We start from the raw sequence: 21,498 nt of genomic DNA, 5'->3' as shown, positions 1-21,498 counted from the left end.
TCTAACTCTGTGATTCGGATGATGTGCAGTCTCAATTTCTGCATTTCCAGTCTCATAAAAGCTGCTGCTGATCAATGCACATTCCCTAAAGGTCGTAACTGCCTGAAATTTAAGCACGTCTGTCAGCACTTCTGTTCAGCCTTGAATATTTCTTTTCTTATTGCCTTTTGAATCCCACAGGTAAAAAAAAGGGGGGTGGAGATGTTGCAAACTTGATAAACACAAGTCAAATCACGGAAAAACCATCTATCGTTTAAGGAGAAATCCATTCCCTTTCATGTGTTTTCCTAAATCTTGATTGAAATGGAGTTATCCGGTCCATGATAGAAACTGAAAAGGATTTTCATTGAGTTGCACACAGTGACAGCACAGACTCATCTTCTCATTGAGTTCTTAACAGTAAATTGAGGGTGCAGGGACTGATGCTGTTAGCATTTAAAATTTGCTTCCCAGAATATGCTGCCATGCCTATATCAATACCAAGTGTGCAATCCTCAGCAATACCATCTACAGCTGTTTCACCAGCTATGGTCATTCATGGAAAGGGATAGCCTGAGCACTGTAGTCCATAGGCTGGTAACCTTGAGGCTGGACTACTGTGACATACCTTTGGTGGGGCTGCCCTTGGACCTTTTCTGTTCTCCCAAACTTATGCAGACAATTAGGAAAACATCTTTCATACTTAGCTGATTTGTAATTCTAAAATTTTGTGTGGTTTTCAATGTATGTGCATGTACATATGTACAGTGCTTTTTCTGGGGGAACACAGGGGTACGCATACCCCTAAACAATTTGTGAATCTAAGTTTGGCCTCATTGAGGGGCAGTATTTCAGTAGGAGTAGGAAAATGAGAGAACCCCTAAACATTTTTTAAGGAAAAAAGCACTGCTACAGAGAGAGATATTTACACACACACACACAAACGGACGCGGGTGGCGCTGTGGGTTAAACCACTGAGCCTAGGACTTGCCAATCAGAAGGTTGGTGGTTCGAATCCCCGCGACGGGTTGAGCTCCCGTTGCTCGGTCCCAGCTCCTGCCAACCTAGCAGTTCAAAAGCACGTCAAAGTGCAAGTAGATAAATAGGTACCGCTCCAGCGGGAAGGTAATCGGCGTTTCCGTGCGCTGCTCTGGTTCGCCAGAAGCAGCTTAGTCATGCTGGCCAAATGACCCGGAAGCTGTACGCCGGCTCCCTCGGCCAATAAAGCGAGATGACCACAGCAACCCCAGAGTCAGCCATGACTGGACCTAATGGTCAGGGGTCCCTTTCCCTTTTACACACACACACACACACACACATTTAATTGTAAACCACTCTGATCTTTTAAGTGAAATTGTAGTATACAAGTTTTTTTGGTTTTTTAAGGGATGGAGTAAACTACAATTCCTGTCTATCCTGGCCATTGTCTATGCTGGCAGGGCCTGAAGGTCTGCCTGGTCCACATCTTGTTTCAAATAGGAACCCGAAGAAGGGAGAGCAGCAGGTGCTTTGAAGCTGCCTGTTTGCAGTTTGCAGCTGGACAGCAGATAGAGCAGGCACAGAGGTAATCTCATCAGTTTCCCCCAGAAAGGTGAGACATATTGCATTTCCATATAGATGATGGTAAGTATTCCTAAATTTGCATCTATATGTATACATTAGCATGAATTTTATGCACAGCACCTTCCTCCTTTATACTCTTTTTCTGTGATATTCTGTGTAATTGGCCACCCTTTCAATGGGTATAGGATTTCAGCCTTCTCTATCAGACTACTGTCTGTCTGTCTGTCTGTCTGTCTGTCTGTGAGAGGAGCTGAATTGCTTTAAAAATAAAATAAAAGTGGCCCTTCCCATTTCTTCTAGCTCCAGCTTTTATTGATTTGTCAGAATGAAATGTAGGAGAATACCACCCCACATCCAGCTGATTAAAATCAGGATGCTCATTTTTTTGGTTCCAAGCTCTCATGGGAGCCAGCTGACTCACACTAGAACACCAAAACATGGGACATCCCAGGATCCAATCAGAAGCTGGAATGGCTTCTGTAATTCTGGGGTGTCCCCCTCAAATCGGGATGGTTGAGGTTGATGTAGGAGTAGAGAAAGTTTTTCAGCTAGAGGGCCACATTCTATTTTAGGCAACATTTTGGAGTCCTCAGGCCAGTGGTGAGTGAGGCTAGAGGCAAAATTGGTTGGTGCATCTGTTGCACATTCTACCTTGTATACAGTGGGCTAGTATCTACACACTTTCACACACACCTGTCTGTCTTCAACCAAGGCTAGTAAGGAGACTGAAAAACAGGAGTGATGAGTGGTATGGCCTGGGGAGGAGGCATAGCTGATCAGCATAGATTACTGCAATGAGTTATGCGTGGGGCTGCCAGCTGGTGCCAAAGGCAATGGCCAGATTGCTCACCAGAATAAGACAGTTTGAGCATATAGCACCAATCCTGGAACAACTGCACTGGCTGCCCAGTAGTTTCTGGGTCCAATTCAAAGTGCTGGTGTTGACCTGCCTATAAAGCTTTACATGGCTCAGTACCTCAATAGCCTAAGAACTGTCTCTCTCCAAACAAATCGACCAGGATCCTGCACTTGGCATCTGAGGCCCTTTTCTATGTCCTCGCTCCCCAGGAGGTTTGGAGGCTGGCAACAAGAGAACAAGCCTTTTCTGTGGTGGCTCCCTGCCTGTGAAATGCTCTCCCAGAGAGGCTCGTCTGGAGCCATCATTACATGTCTTTAGATGCCAGACAAAGACATTCCTCCTTACCCAGGCCTATGACTATTGAATAATCTATGGCCTGTGAAAGTGTAGGGGAGAAGTCTATTAAAATGATGATGTTGATGATGATAATGATTTTACATTTAGGCTGTGCCTCAGCATGGTTTTTACTATGTTGTTGTTGTTGTTCTTGTTATCATTGGTGTTTCTAATGTGTTTCTAATATTATACACTGCCCTGAGATCTTTTGATCTCATACTATCTGTTCATACTATCTGTTCCGGAAGTCTGTTCAAAAATGTTCAGAAACCAAAGCTTAGCTTCTGATTGGCTGCAGGAAGCTCCTGAAAAGAATTGGAAGCCTCACCAGCTTCCAAAAGTAGTTCACAAACCGGAACAGTCACTTCTGGGTTTGCGATGTTTGGGAGCCAAAATGTTCGGGAACTAAGCTGTTCAACCTCCAAGGTACGACTGTATATAAATTGATTTAATAATAATATTTTTTTTAATGGAAGCGTCAGACCCCAGGGGCCAGAAGAACCCTTTAGGCTCCCCTACCTGGCCCTCAGGTCTGTCCAAGGTTACACTCTTCCCTGGCCCTGCATGGCATCTTCCTTGAGCGTTTTTGCCAGTCTAGAATATGTCCTTGAACACTGATAATGCCTCTTGCTTGGATGCAGCATAAAGAGGGGAGTGTGGTGGGGTGTGTAGAGGAAGTAGGACCATGAGGTCACCATACTATGCTCTGACAGCTGAACCATAAAAAGAAGGCTACTCTACTGTGTGTTTTGTCTGTAGGGTTGCTGGAGAATTCCATCAGAAGATTCCATCAGAAGAAGAAATAGGAGTGGAAATTCCCATGTTCATCTGAAGTATGGAACTGACATTGTGAAAGCCAAGTATACGCGGTATTTAGAATCATAGAATCATAGAGTTGGAAGAGACCACAAGGGCCATTGAGTCCAACCCCCTGCCAAGCAGGAAACACCATCAGAGCACTCCTGACATATGGTTGTCAAGCCTCTGCTTAAAGACCTCCAAAGAAGGAGACTCCACCACGCTCCTTGGCAGCAAATTCCACTGTCAAACAGCTCTTACTGTCAGGAAGTTCTTCCTAATGTTTAGGTGGAATCTTCTTTCTTGTAGTTTGGATCCATTGCTCCGTGTCCGCTTCTCTGGAGCAGCAGAAAACAACCTTTCTCCCTCCTCTATGTGACATCCTTTTATATATTTGAACATGGCTATCATATCACCCCTTAACCTCCTCTTCTCCAGGCTAAACATGCCCAGCTCCCTTAGCTATTCCTCATAAGGCATCGTTTCCAGGCCTTTGACCATTTTCCAGGCCTTTGACCGTTTCCAGGCCTTTGACCATTTGTTACTCTCTTTTTAGTCTGCAGACATTATGTAAATAATTGTGTTATTCTCTGCTTCCTTTTTTATTGTTTCCCTTCCCTTGGCACGCATTGGCATTAATTACATAGGTTTCAGCCATAGAAGACGGCAAGACTTTTAGCTTTAGTGGAAACTGAACTGCAGTGAAAGAGAAGCACTGCTAATTGCAGCATCCCAGGTTAGGATGAGGATGGAAATTACTGCCTCCTTACATCCCTCATTGGTGCGTATGTGAGATAGATTGGCATACCTGCCTGAATTTTGAGACTCCCTCTTGAAGGTATGGCTGAGGGGGATCTCATTTTGACATTGCACTGTAGTATCACACCTCACATGCATGTTTTGAATGCCACAAAGCATTGAGACCATTGTGCCTGTGTATTACACCACACAGCTTGTGCCTCCCTTTTGCAGCTCTGATATCAGCATCGTTACTCGACAGCATGAGCTCCAGACGTTCCAAAGGTTAACATTCTGCTTGTGTGCCATCATAATTATCACTATTAAAACAATGAAGCAGCTGCCTCTGATCTTTATTCAAAAAAAATAAAAATGGAAAATGGAAAATGAGCCTTTGGATCCTGATTGTTAGACTTTATGGCTTGCTTCTTGGATCACCTCCCAATATATCCTGCTGCTTGCATGCAGATAGACTTGTTTCTGATCATGTCTGGTATGGACAGATTGCTACTTTATTTTTTGGTTAATGTCATTGCAGCTGCCCAGGTTTATAGGCAGGAGAACTTGATCGTGGCCACGTACAAAGAGAGGAACAGCTCTAGGTGATAACTGAGTCATATCCTGAAATATCCTTGCACAATCTCTCTTCCTGTTAAGAATGTCCCTGATTTGATGCTTGTACTTTCTTGCACAAAGTCTCTCTCTGTGCTGAAGATTTCGTGAACTCCTTCTTAGCAAACATTCCCCAAATAATGCCTCTCCAGCTCTGCCAATGTAACATTTCTTACCTTGTGTGATATGGGCAAGCCCATCATCTACAGGTGTGGAACCCACAGGCCATATGAGGACCTCACTCACTATCTTGGGGTACTTCTGGATTCCTTGCTGCTGCTTGAGGCTCAGGTGGCCTCAGTAGCATAGGGAATGCCTTCCATCAGCTACAGCTGGTGGTCCAGCTGCACCCCTATCTGGACAGGGACAGGCAAACTACTGTTGTCTATGCTCTGGGGTCAGGCTTCAGGGGCTCTGCTTCCTCCCCCCTTGACCGTAGATAAGCAGTACAAAGAGAAAGCAGTCTCTTACCAGTAACAGAAATGTTTAATGAATGCAGCAAAAGAAGAAGTGACGTTTCTGAGTGCAGGTGCTCCCAATTAAGGTTTCACCCACTTCCCTCTAGTCCAGCCTTTCTCAACCTGTGGGTCCCCAGATGTTGTTGAACTATAACTCCCATCACCCCTTGCTAGCAAGGCCAAAGCTCAGGGATGATGGGAGTTGTAGTCCAACAACATCTGGGGACCCACAGGTTAAGAACCACTGCTCTAGTCTTCTTGTCTCATAGCCACCTGATCTCTCAACCCTTGAGTCTTTTGCGAAGCCACCTTATCTAATCTCCTAGCCTTGGGACTGAGAGGCTGCATGTCTTCCAGTGAGAGAGAGTCTGATAGCTCACTCACTTCCCATTCTTCTTCTTGCTGTTCACCTCCCAGTTCTGCCCAACTGTTGTCTTGTGAACTGTGCCCCTCCGCAAACCGTTGTTCCAAATCAACATTACTCCACTGCTCCTGTGGGGTTTCAGGATCCTGGCCATGAGCAGGGGGAGGCTCCCACCATTTTTCAGCCTGGTCTCTGACATCTGGTAACTTCTAGGTTAGATTTTGGCAAAGTGCTATACCTATGGCCTGTAGGTATGGTCCAAAAGAAGATGGTTCAAAATTTCAGCCAGGTTGCTCACCGGGGCAAGCCCGTTTGAACATATTGCACCAATCCTGGCCTGACTGCACCGGCTGTCAATTAGTTTCTGGGCCCATTTCAAAGTGCTGGTTTTGACTTATAAAGGTTTCCTACCACTGTCCTGGTTTAGCAACAGAGAGCTTCGTATAAAGTGAAAGGGGATCACGACTAATTTCTGCTAAGTAGTTCCACCGCCAGCTTGCCCCAGTTCCTCATATGAGTTCCCCACAAACTCTAAACATCCTTGTTCTGTAAGCAGCATCAAAAGGACGGTGTTTTGAGGGTGAGTTTGGGAAAGGAATCCCTGAACAGCAGCCACACAAGACGCCTTTCTAGGCACTCTGTTGGATTTCTTCATCTGTAGACCCAAGGGAGAAGGGTTATAGGAGAAAAATAAAAGGTCAGCCAGAAACAGCAATCTCTCAAAGAGGAAATATATATACTGAACTCTGCCTATACTGTCTCTGCATTTCACAAAAGGTCGTTGAAAGGGCAAAACAGGAATATGGCTGTGGATGGGGGAGAAATGGAATTGGCTTGCATTTCAATGTGAAGCTACTTAATTTTCACTCCCCAAACCAATGCACAAACAGAAACACAGCTAGACTTCAAAATTCACACTTTTCTGAATTTTGCAATGCAATTCTCCAACCACCGCCCCAAAAAGGGTGAAGAAAAAATACCTATTAGGAGAAAGTGCACAAACCTGTTTATATTCATGAACATAAGGTACAGAAATGCATTATATGGGGAAAATTAAGACCACAGTAATTACACGGGTGGCGCTGTGGTCTAAACCACTGAGCCTAGGGCTTGCTGATCAGAAGGTTGGCAGTTGAAATCCCTGCAACATGGTGAGTTCCTGTTGCTCGGTCCCAGCTCCTGCCAACCTAGCAGTTCGAAAGCACGTTAAAGTGCAAGTAGATAAGTAGGTGCCACTGTGTTTTTGTGCACTGCTCTGGTTTCGCCAGATGACCCGGAAGCTGTACGCTGGCTGCCTCGGCCAATAAAGCGAGATGAGCGTCGCAACCCCAGAGTCAGCCATGACTAGACCTAATGGTCAGGGGTCCCTTTACCTTTACCTAATTACCCTGCTGGATAAGACCAAAGGCCATCTTGTCAATCATTCTGTTCCCACAGTGGCAAACTAGATGTCTATGGGAAGCCCCAAACCAGGAACTGAGTGCAGCCGCAACCTCTCCAACTTGTGATTTCTGGCAACTGGCATTTGGAGCCAAACTGCTTCTGATCCTGTGATAGTGAACGCCATAAGAATCTAAAGGCCCTGCTTGGATCTGGTGAAAGGCCCACCTAAGGCGGATCCACACAGAGGCAGAGCTAGCTGCTCCGGCACCCAGAGAGGTGCACATGCTGTGCACCTGGGGGCAGGGCTAGCTGCCCACAGTGAGCAGCCAGCGTACCAGGGGGCTGGGGGGGGCAATGTCACCTCCCCTCAGGGATAACACCCAGGGTGGGCCGCACCCATCACACCCCTTTTCCTCCGCCAGTGGATCTACACAGAGGAAAGAGACACTATAAATAAGTCAGAAAATAAATCATTATTATAACAACAACAACACGTTATGGAAAATCATGAATAATTTTTTGTTTTGCTCTCCAGCGCTATCTGGTGTTGCATGTTTATAACGAATACAAAACGCTGTTTTCTGACTAATGTAGCAGAGTCCCTCGTGTATCATCCTGCTCTCACAGTGCCTATGAGGAGCCCCCAAGCAGGACCTGAGCACAGCAGCACTCTCCCCACGTGAGATTCCCAATGACTGGCATTCATAGGCATTTCCGTTGCCAGAAAAGGCAAGTAAGAGGCAACAGTTTTGGGAGGGGAATATGGGACATCCTGTTAACTCTCAGCAACCGTAATGGTCCCATGATTTTTTGGAGGGGGAAGCCATGAGAGTTTAAAGTGGTATGATACTGCTTTGAATGTATTGTGTAGACGGGTCCTAAAGTAAATAAAAATAAACATGGTTTAATGTCATATTTCCTTACAGCTGTAATACTTATGTTAATCTTTATCAGGATCATTTCCAGGGTGGTCCAAGTGATCCAAATCAGGTGGCAGTTGATGATTATGATGATGATGATTTCACTTTGCTGATTGGATTCTGTTTTTCTTTCCCTTTCCCCCTGTTTTGTATAATCATGAGTGGATATTAATAAGTAAATATGAGTTTTTAAAAAAACAACCACGGGGAATGCCACTCATTTTATCAAAATTCCACTTACTTCATCCATCTCTCAAAAACCATCCAACCTCTCTCAAAAGCACCTAATGATGTTCCACTTGAGCAGGATCGTGCAAATTCACCTCAAATTTCATCCTAGGAGAAATCTGGTGGTCACTTAATTATGCTTTACAACCTCCACCACACACACGCACAGACGTGAAAATGTCACTGTTGTTGGGATCTGTCTATCTCAGGAGACAATGGAGGGGTGCACCTTTGGGGGTGAAGTCAAACTGTTGGAAAGTTACAGCGTCTGCTGTGGCTGTAAAGACTGATACAGGAGAAGCATGTTTTGTTAATGAGAGCCAGTGTGGTGTAGTGGTTAAGAGCGGTAGTCTCGTAATCTGGGGAACCGGGTTCACGTCTCCGCTCCTCCACATGCAGCTGCTGGGTGACCTTGGGCCAGTCACACTTCTTTGAAGTCTCTCAGCCCCACTCACCCCACAGAGTGTTTGTTGTGGGGGAGGAAGGGAAAGGAGAATGTTAGCCGCTTTGAGACTCCTTAAAGGGAGTGAAAGGCGGGATATCAAATCCAAACTCTTCTTCTTGTTGTTGGGGCAGATGCAGGGCATCTAGATCTGCTGCTGCAGATGCACTATGGCCAGGGGTGGATTTAGGTTTGATGAGGCCCTAAGCTACTGAAGGTAATGGGGCCCTTTTTATGTCCAGCTGTCCTTTGTCAACAACAAATTGTCGCTGTTTTTTGTGTTGAATATATACTATATCAGTGATGGCCAAACTTGGCCCTTCAGCTGTTTTGGGACTACAATTCCCACCATCCCTGACCACTGGTCCTATTAGCTAGGGATGATGGGAGTTGTAGTCCCAAAACAGCTGGAGTCCCAAAACAGTTTGGCCATCACTGTGCTATATGGTAATTTATGGACCTAATAGGTATTTAAAGCCATTTGCACATGCAGAATGTAGGCACCCTATATATAGAAATGAGCAAACCAGTGATATTTTAGGGAGCAGGCTAACAGGCAGGGCCCATTACTTACATCATAGGAGCCTACACAACACAAAACACTGTTGCTGTATGTAGGTTTCATTTTATTTTATTTTTTTCTTATATTTTGGAAATGTAAATCCAGGTTTTTTTCCTTTAATTTTTTGGGGGGCTGGAAGGAGCTGGAGAAAACACAAGGGACATTGTTGCTCTTGTTGTGTTGTGTGTGTGTTTGTTTTAAACAGCCAAAAGGTCATGTAGCTCAGAGCTTAGTCCACAATAATCTGAGGACATGGGACAAATGAACTGGGATTATCATTTTAATATTTCTTTGGTTGATCTGATTGCAAGAAGAGCTGTTTTGAAATTAATTGAAGCTGGTGGAGATGAAGTTCTCAGGGTATGTTTGCAGTAGATTTATTCATCGTGGGCCTCGTCGTCTCTCTTTCTCCCCCTTCCCTTCTGCCCCTTCCCTCCCCCCATCCTGCCCCCCGCCTTGCAATCTCCTAATTGGATTCTCGTGTTCAAATCCTGTTCTCTTAATCAAAAGGCAGACAAAATCAATCTTTTTTGCTTTCCCGAATCCAAGCGAAGCATTTAGTCCTAAAGCAATGAAAGACTTATTCCGGAAAGCTCTGTCAGGGAGCTGCCGTTGCTAAATTGGTTAACCTTTATCACCAAGAGCTGGGACGATTGTTGCCAAGATTGGCTCCCATAATCTTCCCTTTTGTTATGCCATAAAAAGCTTTATTTCTCCCCAAACTGTTCCCAATCAATGAAATTGATGGTAATGAAAATTGTTTTCCTAACCACTTGGGTCTCATGTTCTTCCAAAGATATTATACAACATTTCTTCTGAAAACAAAATTCTCGGGTGGGTGGGGGGAGATGGGCATGGATGAGGTAATGGATGAGGTGGCACTGAATATTCTGCTTAGGATAATATAATGCTTAGGAAATACTTTGGAAATACTTTGTATTTAGTTAACATGAACTATCTTTAACTCATCTGGCACTTTCCTTTGTTAATGTGGATTTTCATACAAAGTAGTTTTCTTATAGAAAAGAAATACCATCACATCCAACTGCAAAAGAGCCGGTGTACCAAAGCTCAGTGCAGACTGGGTGATGATGCTGTGGATTGTCAGTGTATTTTGCAAAAGGAGCTTGATGGTGCTGTACAACACATGAAGAAGCAGGTTCGGTGGCTTGTTGTTGAAAGGCAGTAAAAAGGGCAGCCAAAGATTCCTCCCATCTTCCAGCCCTTTAGACATTTGAATTTGGCTATCATATCTCCTCTCAGTTTCCTGTTATCCAGGTTAAACATACCCAGCTTCCTCAACCGTTCTTCCTAAGGTTTGGTTTCCAGATCCTTTATCATCTTGGTCACCCACCTCTGCACACACTCCAGATTCTTAGTATTATTATTTATTTAATTTGTATACCACTGTTCAATATCCTTGTCAGGGGCTGGACTGAGGAGGAATGGTGGGGGCTGCCACCCCTTCTCATGAACCTTCCCAAGAACAGGAGGACAGTATAGATTAGGGAGCCAGTGTGGTGTAATGGTTAAGAGCGGTAGTCTCGTAATCTGGTGAACCAGGTTCGCGTCTCCACTCCTCCACATGCAGCTGCTGGGTGACCTTGGGCCAGTCACACTTCTTTGAAGTCTCTCAGCCCCACTCACCTCACAGGGTGTTTTTTGTGGGGGAGGAAGGGAAAGGAGAATGTTAGCCGCTTTGAGACTCCTGAAGGGGAGTGAAAGGCGGGATATCAAATCCAAACTCTTCTTCTTCTTCTTCTTCTAAAACAGTGGTTAGGAGAGGGGCATTGCAGGGGGTTGGACTAGATGACCCTTGGGGTCCCTTGCAACTCTATGATTCTATGAAATAGAGAGGCCTTGGAGGGGCAGCTTTTGGCCCTCAGGCCTGGAGTTGCCCACCACAGGAATAACTAAAATGGAAAAAGCCTGCAGAAGGTTGGCACAGTTAAACCCAATGAAGCATTTAGAATTTACTTTCAATATTTTGGTTATCTGTTCTTCCTGCCCTGCCCCATGCTCACCGAGAGCAGCTGAGGTAATACAATATGCCTTGCAGGCAAAGCTACAATATTCTTTTCCAGTAGGTCTATAAAATCTTCCCAAGGGAGGATTTTTCCTTGAACCATCAAATATATATATATATCATGGTCTCAACAGCTTTATGACCTTTAAAACATTGCAGTCCTCCATTGTTTTTGCAACAGACCTGCACAACTTGTTACTTTTGCTTTTGAAAAGGGGACTGCAACCTGGTCCACAAGTATAGTGAGAATGTGTTGGAAATAGATGTGGCTGGAGAAATCTGGTTCAGTTCACATTCTAATTCACGGATACCTGACTTGCAGTTCCCAAAGCAATATTCAAGTTGAACTGCAGCTGTCCTTCAAAATGAGAGTTGTGTGCCAGATTCAGTTAAATCCCAAACTGAATCGAGCCAATTTGGGACCTATCTGATTGAGCTGAAGCAGCTACAAATCGCTACAGAGCGGATGGGGGTTATCCCAAACTGATTTGTGCTGATTTGTAGCTCAAAACAGTCCCTCAGAAAGCCAGGCAGTCTCTCCAAACTCTGAAATTATTAATTGTAACACCATATAAGGAGAATGCTAAGGAGCTGGAGGAGGCCTAGAAGGATCTCACTCACCAAACACTCTCCAGTCACAGTGCTTGTGGAGAAGAGCTGCACTTTGCTTAATGAGAGCTGTTGAAATGGCCTAGGATGCTCTCCATATTCTTAGAAAATGTTTGGCAAAGTTGGCTGGCATTTGTTCAGCTTGTGTTTGGGAAAGGATGGGAAATAACCAGTATACCATATTTTTCGCCCCATAGGATGCACCGGCCCATAGGATGCACCAAGTTTTTTTGGGGGGGAAATAAAGGGAAAAAAATTATTCCCCCCCCCCAGGCGCTTGTGGGGCCGGCAGCAGGGAGAAGCGCTCTTCTCCCCGCCGCCCGCCTGCAGACCAGGTCCGGGGACAGTGGGAAGACGCACTTTGCCTCCCCGCTGTCCCCGGAGCTTGCGGGCCTGGCGGTGGGGAGAAGCACGCGTCCGCCTCCACGCTGTCTCCCGATCTTGTGGGGCTGGCGCTGGCGCTGCGGCTCTCCTGAAGCCTGGAGAGCGAGAGGGGTCGGTGCGCACTTTTAGGAATTTGTTGTGTGTATGTCTTGAGTACATTGCACACAATCCAGTACTTAAGGGTTTTTTTAATTTAAAAAATTGCTGACCACACGCTTGTGTTGTTGTTATTATGATTAGTATTATTATAATTATTTTAAGCTGCAGATCCAGATTTGCCTTTTTAAGTCTATGCAAACTTTTCAATCGTTGTAAACCCAAGTCCATTGCATCTGAATCTGTTACTTCCACTTCTTTCAATTTAGTATCAAGTGAGGCCAGTTTAATTTCAAAAAGACGTTGTAGCCATTTAGTTTCTTCTGAAACATCCTTATGTTGCTCAGCAGCTTAGTTCTGTGGTACACAATTTTTTTTAATCCTATTGCTAAGAATTGTTTTTACTGTTATTTAACCACCCACACATTGTGAGCATATTAGCCAGCCTTCTGACTTAAGTATTGTTGTTATGATAATTAATATTACTATTTCCAGCTGTTAAACACAGTGAATATTATTATTTTCCCACTCATTCGCTGTTGCTGTTGGCAATCTACCTCCCCCATACGACAGGGACTCTAATAAATGTTACTTTCTCCTCATCGCTGAAAATCTGTTCATCAGATTGTGGGGGGTATGAGGGGTGTGGCTTTCAGGTCATGGCAAAACTACTGGGGCTCTGATTGAGAACTGGGCATTCTGGGAAAATCAAAACAGCAAACACCAACTGATTGGAGTTATTAGAAGCCCAGTGACTTCTCTCCCCCTCACAAAGTCTCCAGACTCACCCACCTATTTTGAGATGAAAGTTCTGTTAAAAATAACTTTTTGGTTCTACTTTTGATGATATTTTTGCCTCCGTTGGTACACCAGTTCAGGAGAAAGGGGCAAAAAGGGATGCTTAGATGACTAACACATGGTAATGATTGTTTCACATTAGTTTATGTAACATATGCCCAAAGGAGAACAGACTGGTGCTTTTATTACTTCATGTGATCTGACACTATTCTTATGCAATGTAAAACTGCATTTGCATCTTTAGCTGCCACATCACACTGCTGGCTTGTGTTTAACTTGTGATCTCCTAAAACTCCTGGATTCTTTTTTTGTGCAAGCACCAAAGATGGAACACAGAGACCCTGCCTCCCAGCTCATTTCTTCACTAGTTTTCCAAGAGTTTCCTTCATTATATATTTCAGGGTGGTTGAGCTTGAGACATAGAATCTTACACTATTGGCATTTGAGATGGCCATAAAATTAGTAAACCAACAAGCCCATTCATCATCGTATCATATAACAGAAATCTCCATTATCCCAACATGGTCTCCATACAGTTTGTTGATATGGCCGCTGAAATGGATAATGCAGTGGTCTACGCACACTGACTTGATTTGTGAATCACCAAAGGGCCTATTCATTAGTGTTGTAATTTATCCCCTTTGAACTAAGGATGCAATCCAGAGCCCATCGAAATCAACAGGAGTCATGCCATCCCCCCTGATGGGTTGTGGCTAACACCCTCAAGCTTTTTACTATGATTAATATATGGCACGATCAATAGTGCTGATGCACCTTGGAATGATGGAAGGCGCTCTAATTGCTATTGAAACTTTGCAAAGAAGAAGGGGGGGTGGAATGGGAGAGGATTTTTAATCAATCGTGATTAGTCAAGTCAATACTTAAGAGCTGCTGTCGAGGTGATAGGATTTATTGCCCCATTTCTGCAATCTTGGCCCTTCCTTAACCAGCGGATTGATAGCATGTGGAATCCATCCTCTACTGTTTCATTTTATGGCTCATTAAGTAAGCATAGCAGATAACCATCCCTGCCTTTTTGGCATAAGAAGATTCTCAAAACTTATGTGCTGCTAATGACGCCGAAATTAGCAAAGGCAAGTATTTGGCATGCAAAAGGTCAGAGCCAGCATTAACAGACTACTTAGCTGTACTCAAACAAACGCAATCAGATTCCCGAGTCTTGTAATACACACAGCGAAGGGCTGTGGAAGCAGAGACTGGATCTTGTGCAAAAGAAAGGAATTTGGGGGTCGTAGAAAAATCACGACACAACCTTATCTTTGCTTGTTAAAAGGCCTGTCATTATAACAGGGAAGGGTGTGTGTATGTGTGAAGGAGAATCAATTCTGCATTGCAAGGATATTCTTTTACCTGCATAGGTTGTTTAAAATGTACATCCCTCACATCACAGGCACCAGTATCTTGTGACCGATTATGTGGGGTGGGGCTCACCTGCCCCCCACAATATTTTATTCAGGTTGGCACCCCTGAAAATAATTGATTACCTTTCCTACCTCCAAATCCCCATTTGCATTGTGTTTCCTTCTTACTGAAACGAATGGGATGAAATAATTGGTGATATATTACGTATTTAAATATGTAAGTTCCATAATTTTGCCATCCAGGACAGCAAGACTTAATAATGTGTTTTTTGTCGGAAGACAAACTGCAGCAGAACAGAAACAATTCTGCATGCAACCAATTCAGGACAGAATGGAAAACAATCATACTGTCTAGTGATTTCCCAGGAACGGCTTGTGTAAAATAGAGAGTGACTCTCCCTGGTAAATTGGAAAAAAATGGAACATACCCCAGGGCCAAACAAGACAATTCAGAGTAGATCAGTGGCAACATGAGAACAGGGCCTTCTCTGCAGTGGCTCCTCGTCTGTAGAATGCTCTCTGCAGGAAAGTTCACCTGACACCTTCACTATACACCTTTAGGCGCCAGGCAAAAACGATCCTTTTTAACCAGGCCTTTGCCTGACCTGATCTACATCCTTTTCTTAAAATAACATTTTATTGATTTTCCAAAAAATAGCAAAAATAAAACAACAACAAAGCAAAAACAAAACAAAACAAATTGACTTCCCTCTAATTCCTTCCTTGGTTCTATTATTTATCAAGATACTGCATATCCATTGTTAAATTTATAACATATTTAAATCACCTATTATCCATTCCTAATGAAATTACAAGTAATCTTAAACCCCCGCTAATGTACCTGTGTACATTGCTTCTGAATATATGCAATAAACACCTTCCATTCTTCCTTAAATTCATTATCATCTCTTCCTCTTAATTTCATCATCAGACCTGATCTACATCCTGTACCCTTTTTAAAATGCTGGCTCTTTTCAATGTTTTTTTTATTGGGTTGTTGTTTGTATTTTCATTTTATGTATGTGCTCCTTTCTGTCCAAACTCCACCTGAAACACCCAAGAAAGATGAGTCTATCACCTTTAAAGGCAGTGTTGCATGCAGTAAATACAGGAAATAACAGAAAACGATGCCTTCTTCCATCCTTACTCCCAACTGAAAGTGTTTCTTTTTAAGGAAAAGGAAAAAGACAAAACATTTATGCTACATTTCAGTCTCTGTCTGCTTTGGATGCACTTCCAGGAAGCAAACCTCTTAACGTCAGGTATCGTTATTAGGCAAATAACAGTTAATGGCTGTATCGTATGGCTCTCTGTGTTCTCAGAACCCGCTAATAGAAGATGAATCCATAACTTTTCAGTAGGAAAGGAAAGCACCATACCAGGTAAACTGTTTTGAAGCTGTTTTGGGGGGATGGAAATTGCTCTCCTCCTAGACAAATAGCATTGAATCTATTGCTAAATGAATGAAATAGCTTCTCAGCATCAAGTCCTGCGAGGGGCTGGGTATCAGAGGTGCAGATTGGATATCAGTGTCCTGAGTCTGTTGCCAGGGAACAGCCCCTGTGGGGGGTGGAGCGGGCAGAGCATTCAGCAACCGCTGAAAATCTCATTTTTACGTGCAGCCCCATACATTGACATTTTAAGAAGCAAGTCAAGTGGTGGTGGTGGTCAGGATGGTGTGGTTAGTAGTGAGTGTAATAGCCCAGAGTTTGCCACCCCCACTAGCCCCCATTATCTGGAGTAAAGCTCCTTGAAAACAATGAGACTTACTTCCAAGTAGCTATTATTGTCACTTTTTTGTAGGAGTAAAGTAATAGTATTACCGGCCCTTCGCCAGCAGGTCCCAAGGTGGGTCTGAACAATTTACAATTCAGAAATTACCAACAATTAAAACCAATTACAGTTACAGGATCGCACAGTTAAACCAGCAGCCCCCTGACTCTCTGCTCAAAGGAACCTGCCTCTCAGCCTCAGCCATATCTGGTATTTCTGGGGCAGTGGTGTAGCATGGAGGGTGGGGCACAGGGGCGGTTGCCCTCAGGGCAAAATTGTTAGGGGGGCAAAATTTCAACACCCGGTGCTGCCTCAAGGCAGCTGTGCATGTCTGTCACTGGGCTCCATTGAAAAAAGCTTCTCCATGTGAATCAGGAAGTGATCTCCCCAGACAATGGAACAGCTCTTCTTTTCTTATTTCTGTGGCTGCAATCTCTGGGTGATGCAAACGTCGTTAGGCAGCTGAATGTGCATGCAAGCTCTGTCTGTCTACCTCCCTCTCTCCCTCTGCATGGCTCCGGGCACTGGCAACCCATGTTATGTCACTGTTCTGAGGATTGAACCTGACGCCATTTTTCTCATACCACTAAGCCATGGGTAGGCAACCTAAGGCCCGGGGGCTGGATCCAGCCCAATCGCCTTCTAAATCTGGCCTGCAAATGGTCAAGGAATCAGCATGTTTTTACATGAGTAGAATGTGTGCTTTTATTTAAAATGCATCTCTGGGTTATTTGTGGGGCCTGCCTGGTGTTTTTACATGAGTAGAATGTGTGCTTTTATTTAAAATGCACCTCTGGGTTATTTGTGGGGCATAGGAATTTGTTCATTTTCTCTCTCCAAGATATAGTCCGTCCGCCCCCCCAAGGTCTGAGGGACAGTGGACTGGCCCCCTGCTGAAAAAGTTTGCTGATCCCTGCACTAAACCACAGCCTGCCTTCCTCTTAGCTCAGGGATGGGGTAACCTGAGCGCCCCCCCCCCAAGGCGTTTCTGGACTACGACTCCAATCATCCCTAATGGTTGGCTATGCTGGTTGGGGGCAACAACAGGTGGAGAGCCACTGGTTCCCTGCCCCAGTCTTGGCCAGTCCAGGCAAAGCTGCACCATGTGATTCTGCAGATCAGCTGCTGCTGCTGCTGTTTTTGAAAAAGAAAGCTTTAGCTGCTGCCCTGCAAAACACTGATCATGCTACAGGGGCAAAAGCAGGCATCCAGGCTCAGACTGCTGGAAACATGATTATTACGAGCAAATGGTGAGCATATTTGAATTCCACTGCATGTCTCAGCTTGCTGCTGTGAGCTAGGAATTTTCCAAAAATGCAGAGGGAGGAAGGGTACAGGGAAAAGGCTGGTTGGCTGATTCTTTTGCAATGACCTTTTAGTGTGCATTGACAGAGCCTTTACTTTACTGCTGTTCCTATTTGTGATGTGGAGTCACTCTCCCAGCAAAAGGTAAATAAGTCTCCCAGATCAAGAAAGTCAGGGTTGGAAATTTGTATATGTGATAAGTGATGCATTCTCCAGCACATATAAGCTGCAGCTTAGGATGCAGCAGAAAATCCTCATAGGTCCTTAGTCTCTCCTTCAGAAAGATGTCACTAGCAATGGCAGTGGGATTGAAACTGGGTGTGTTATTCAGAAATCCATGTCAGGCACAATATTCCACTGGCCAGAGCTGGGCACTGTGCTGTGGCTTTCAATACCTGCTTGTACATCTGGAGTGGCCACGATGGGTACCGCAAAGCTTGGAATAGCCAGGTTGGCTGCAAGGATCTTGAGACAGTGAAACCTCCGTCGCCTTCACGGGTGCAGCTGGTTCGTGCCAACACCAATTCCCTGGAAGTGAGCTGGAGCTCTGTCCCATATCTGTTGCAGCTCCAGAAGTATGACATCCCAGCTGCCACCTTGCCAGCTGCCAATCCTGTGCCATCAGTGCCTGTCAACCCCCCCCCCCAAGAGCCCCGCTCCAGCTGCAGCTGCTCCTGTCCCTACAGTGTAGCCCCTGGCGCAAATGGGCATTAACCTGCTGCCCCAGACCACAGCTATTGCAGCTGCTGCTGGTGCCATGGCTGCTGCTGCTGCCGCCCTACCTCCCACAACCACCATCCAGGTACTGCCTAATATGTCTAGCAGCCCAATGCCTGTGCCTGCTGCTGCTGCCACCGCTGCCACTCCTCGTCCTCAAGCTGTCCCAGCTGTACTGAAGGTGACAGGCCCATGTCAGGCAGATGGAGTTCAGAAAGAAAAGAAATCCTATTAACACTTTATTGTGGAAGCAAACAAACAAACAAAAGACAGTGTGTAATATGGGGAGAAATAGGCACACATTCACACCATAGGTTGAAAGCAAAGATACCACTTTCAACAGCCATGGTTTCCCTCAAGGAAGTCAGGGAGCTGCAGTTTGCTGAGGGTGCTGTTGTTAGGAGGTACCTATTCCCCTCACAGAGCTACAGTTCTCATAATCAGTTTGACAGTCAGCCCCTCTTTCCAGGGAATTCTGGGAATTGTTTCTCTGAGAGAGGAATATGCGCCCGCCTCATAACTCTCAGCACCCTTAACAAATGACAGTCCCCAGGATTCTTTGGGGAAAGCCACAATTATTTACAGTGGCACTATTTACAGTAGGTATGGTGTCAATGTGTGTGTGGGACGCATGTGGCGCTGTGGTCTAAATCGCTGAGCCTCTTCGGCTTGCAGATCAGAAGGACGGCGGTTTGAATCCCTGCGACAGGGTGAGCTCCCGTTGCTCGGTCCCAGCTCCTGCCAACCTAGCAGTTCGAAAGCACGCCAAAAAAGTGCAAGTAGATAAATAGGTACCGCTCCGGCGGGAAGGTAAACAACGTTTCCATGCTCTGCTCTGGTTTCGGTGTTCCATTGTGCCAAAAACGGCTTAGTCCTGCTGGCCACATGACCCGGAAAAACTGTCTGCAGACAAACGCCAGCTCCCTCGGCCTGTAAGGTGAGGTGAGTGCCACAACTCCAGAGTTGTCTGTGACTGGACTTAGCTGTCAGGGGTCCTTTACCTTTACCTTTACGGTGTCAATGTGGCTACAGAGGATGCTGACTCCAATAGTTAGCATTGAATTTCACCCAATATGTGACATTTTCAGGTGACTTTGGAGGTCCTGTTTGAGGAAAAATACAACAGTTAGATAAAACAATAGTGACATGATCCATGAGCTTCCCAAGATCCTGACAACTGAAGCTGCCTGAAAACATGGGGAAGACCCCTCAGATAACTTCATTTGTGCTTGCCTCCTATCTCCTTCTGGTAAGAGAGAGTTTTAATCCCAGATAACTTACTTGGCGGCGTCACTGCCATCCCATCATGCAGGTGTATATTAGGAGGCGAGGGCCCAGGTAGAAATGCTGCCATTAACCTGCTATGCTGGGTGTGTGTACACCAGTGCTCTGAGATATCACACACCATGCCGCTCGCTTCTAGTGATGTGCAAGTAATTCCAATTAATGGTAATGGGAGTTCTGTGAACATTCAGAGCAATGATACGGCCCTTAAACTCCTGGTACAACAACCTTCATTGTCTATGCTTCTGAAATTTGCATAAGCAATTAACATCTCATTAATGCCTCATTAGGAACTCTCTGGCATGTGTGTAAGAGAAAAGGGAGGGCCAAGACCAGCGAGCCGATCTCTCCCCGGGAACTACATCGGGTCACACGAGTAAATTGTTGGCTTGATTTTGCCTGGCGATTCAAACACACACAGAGCACACACACAAAGACAGAGAGAGAGAGAGAGAGAGAGACGTAGGCACAAGATGCAAATGTGGATGCCTTTGCCTGCCTCTGTTCCAAACGAGGTCTCAGCTTGGAATCGTATGGAGAGTTTCCAGTTGAGAACGAGATATCTTGGCAAGGCTGCTTGCCTATAGCACCTGCCCATAATCAGAAGCCTGGCTCCAGCCTCTCTGCTGTCCTGGGGAAAAAAGAATTAACAGAACACATATTTAATGCTAAACATATGTGCAGCTTTCGTTCTAAGGTAGGTTTAAGCGCAAACGTTAATGCTTTCCTGGATCAGGGCCATTGCCTGGCCTTCATTTTCCATGTTTGCAGGTTTCTGCATGTATGCATTGCCTACTAAACTCCTGTATATTTTGCCCACAGAGACTCAAACACACATTTCTCAAAGCTTGAATGAAAATAAGTCCATTCGCTGCCTTCAAAATTCCAGCTGCGCCCTCCCCCACTCACCAATAACTTGGCCAGGAGGGGGTTGGGTGGGGGAACCCAAGCCATGCCAAGGAATGGGAAGCTTGACTCACATCTGTAGGAATGCAAAGTAGCTGGAAAGCTGGATATTGCAACTCTCCCTTCTTGAATTCCTTGGTGTGGATTGGATGGAGGATGGATGCAGGCATAACTGAATTGAGCTACCAAGTCTCCATTGGTTGGACAGAGAGGAGAAATTTGATCGGTTTGCATTTAAAGGTGAATCTATCTAACCTGCTTCCCAAAACAATATGCAAACAGAGACACAGCCCTCCTCTGCCATTCGAACTTCTCTGAATTTTGCAGCGCAGTTCTCCTCTCTACTAATATTTCTCTGTTAATATTATTCATATGTGTGTTTTGATCTCTTAAGGCTTAAACTCAGGATCAATGAAGGTACATACAGATAGGTAATGAAAATAAGAAGAAGGGACCTGTGTGAGAGGCAGGCCAGAGTGGCTTTTCTCAGGGTGTACGACTAAAGGAGAGGGATGCTCTCCCAGGTGAGAGCGGGGAGGATTCACTTCTCTGTATCTGGATCGGAAATTAAGACAGAAGGGAGGGTTATATAAACACAACTTTGTACTTTGTTATATTATTTTACCTCTCTTCTTCTTTTTCCCTTTCTCTATTTCTTTCCTCTGTCCTTTATTGTTCTTCTGTTTCTGTATTGTTTATTATAATTATTTTTAGACTAGTTGGGTTTTTATTGTATCATATGTCAAAAACGCGTAATAGAATTGATATAAACATTTTTGCAGTTCCCCAGCTGAGCAATGCATGCAAAAATGCATACACTGATGAAAATAACATAGGAAAGTGTAAACAGGCCAAAATATGTATATTAAACCAGATGTGGATATTAGGCAATGTGTGTATATTAGCAAAAATGTATCTATTAGGAGAGAGTCAAATTTAAATACTCATTAATTTTCTTGAGGACTTCTTTAAGGAA

The sequence above is a fragment of the Podarcis tiliguerta genome, assembly GCF_965153285.1.
Source record: "Podarcis tiliguerta genome assembly, chromosome: 14".
Lineage (NCBI taxonomy): Eukaryota > Metazoa > Chordata > Lepidosauria > Squamata > Lacertidae > Podarcis > Podarcis tiliguerta.
Note: the sequence above shows the minus strand (reverse complement) of the source record.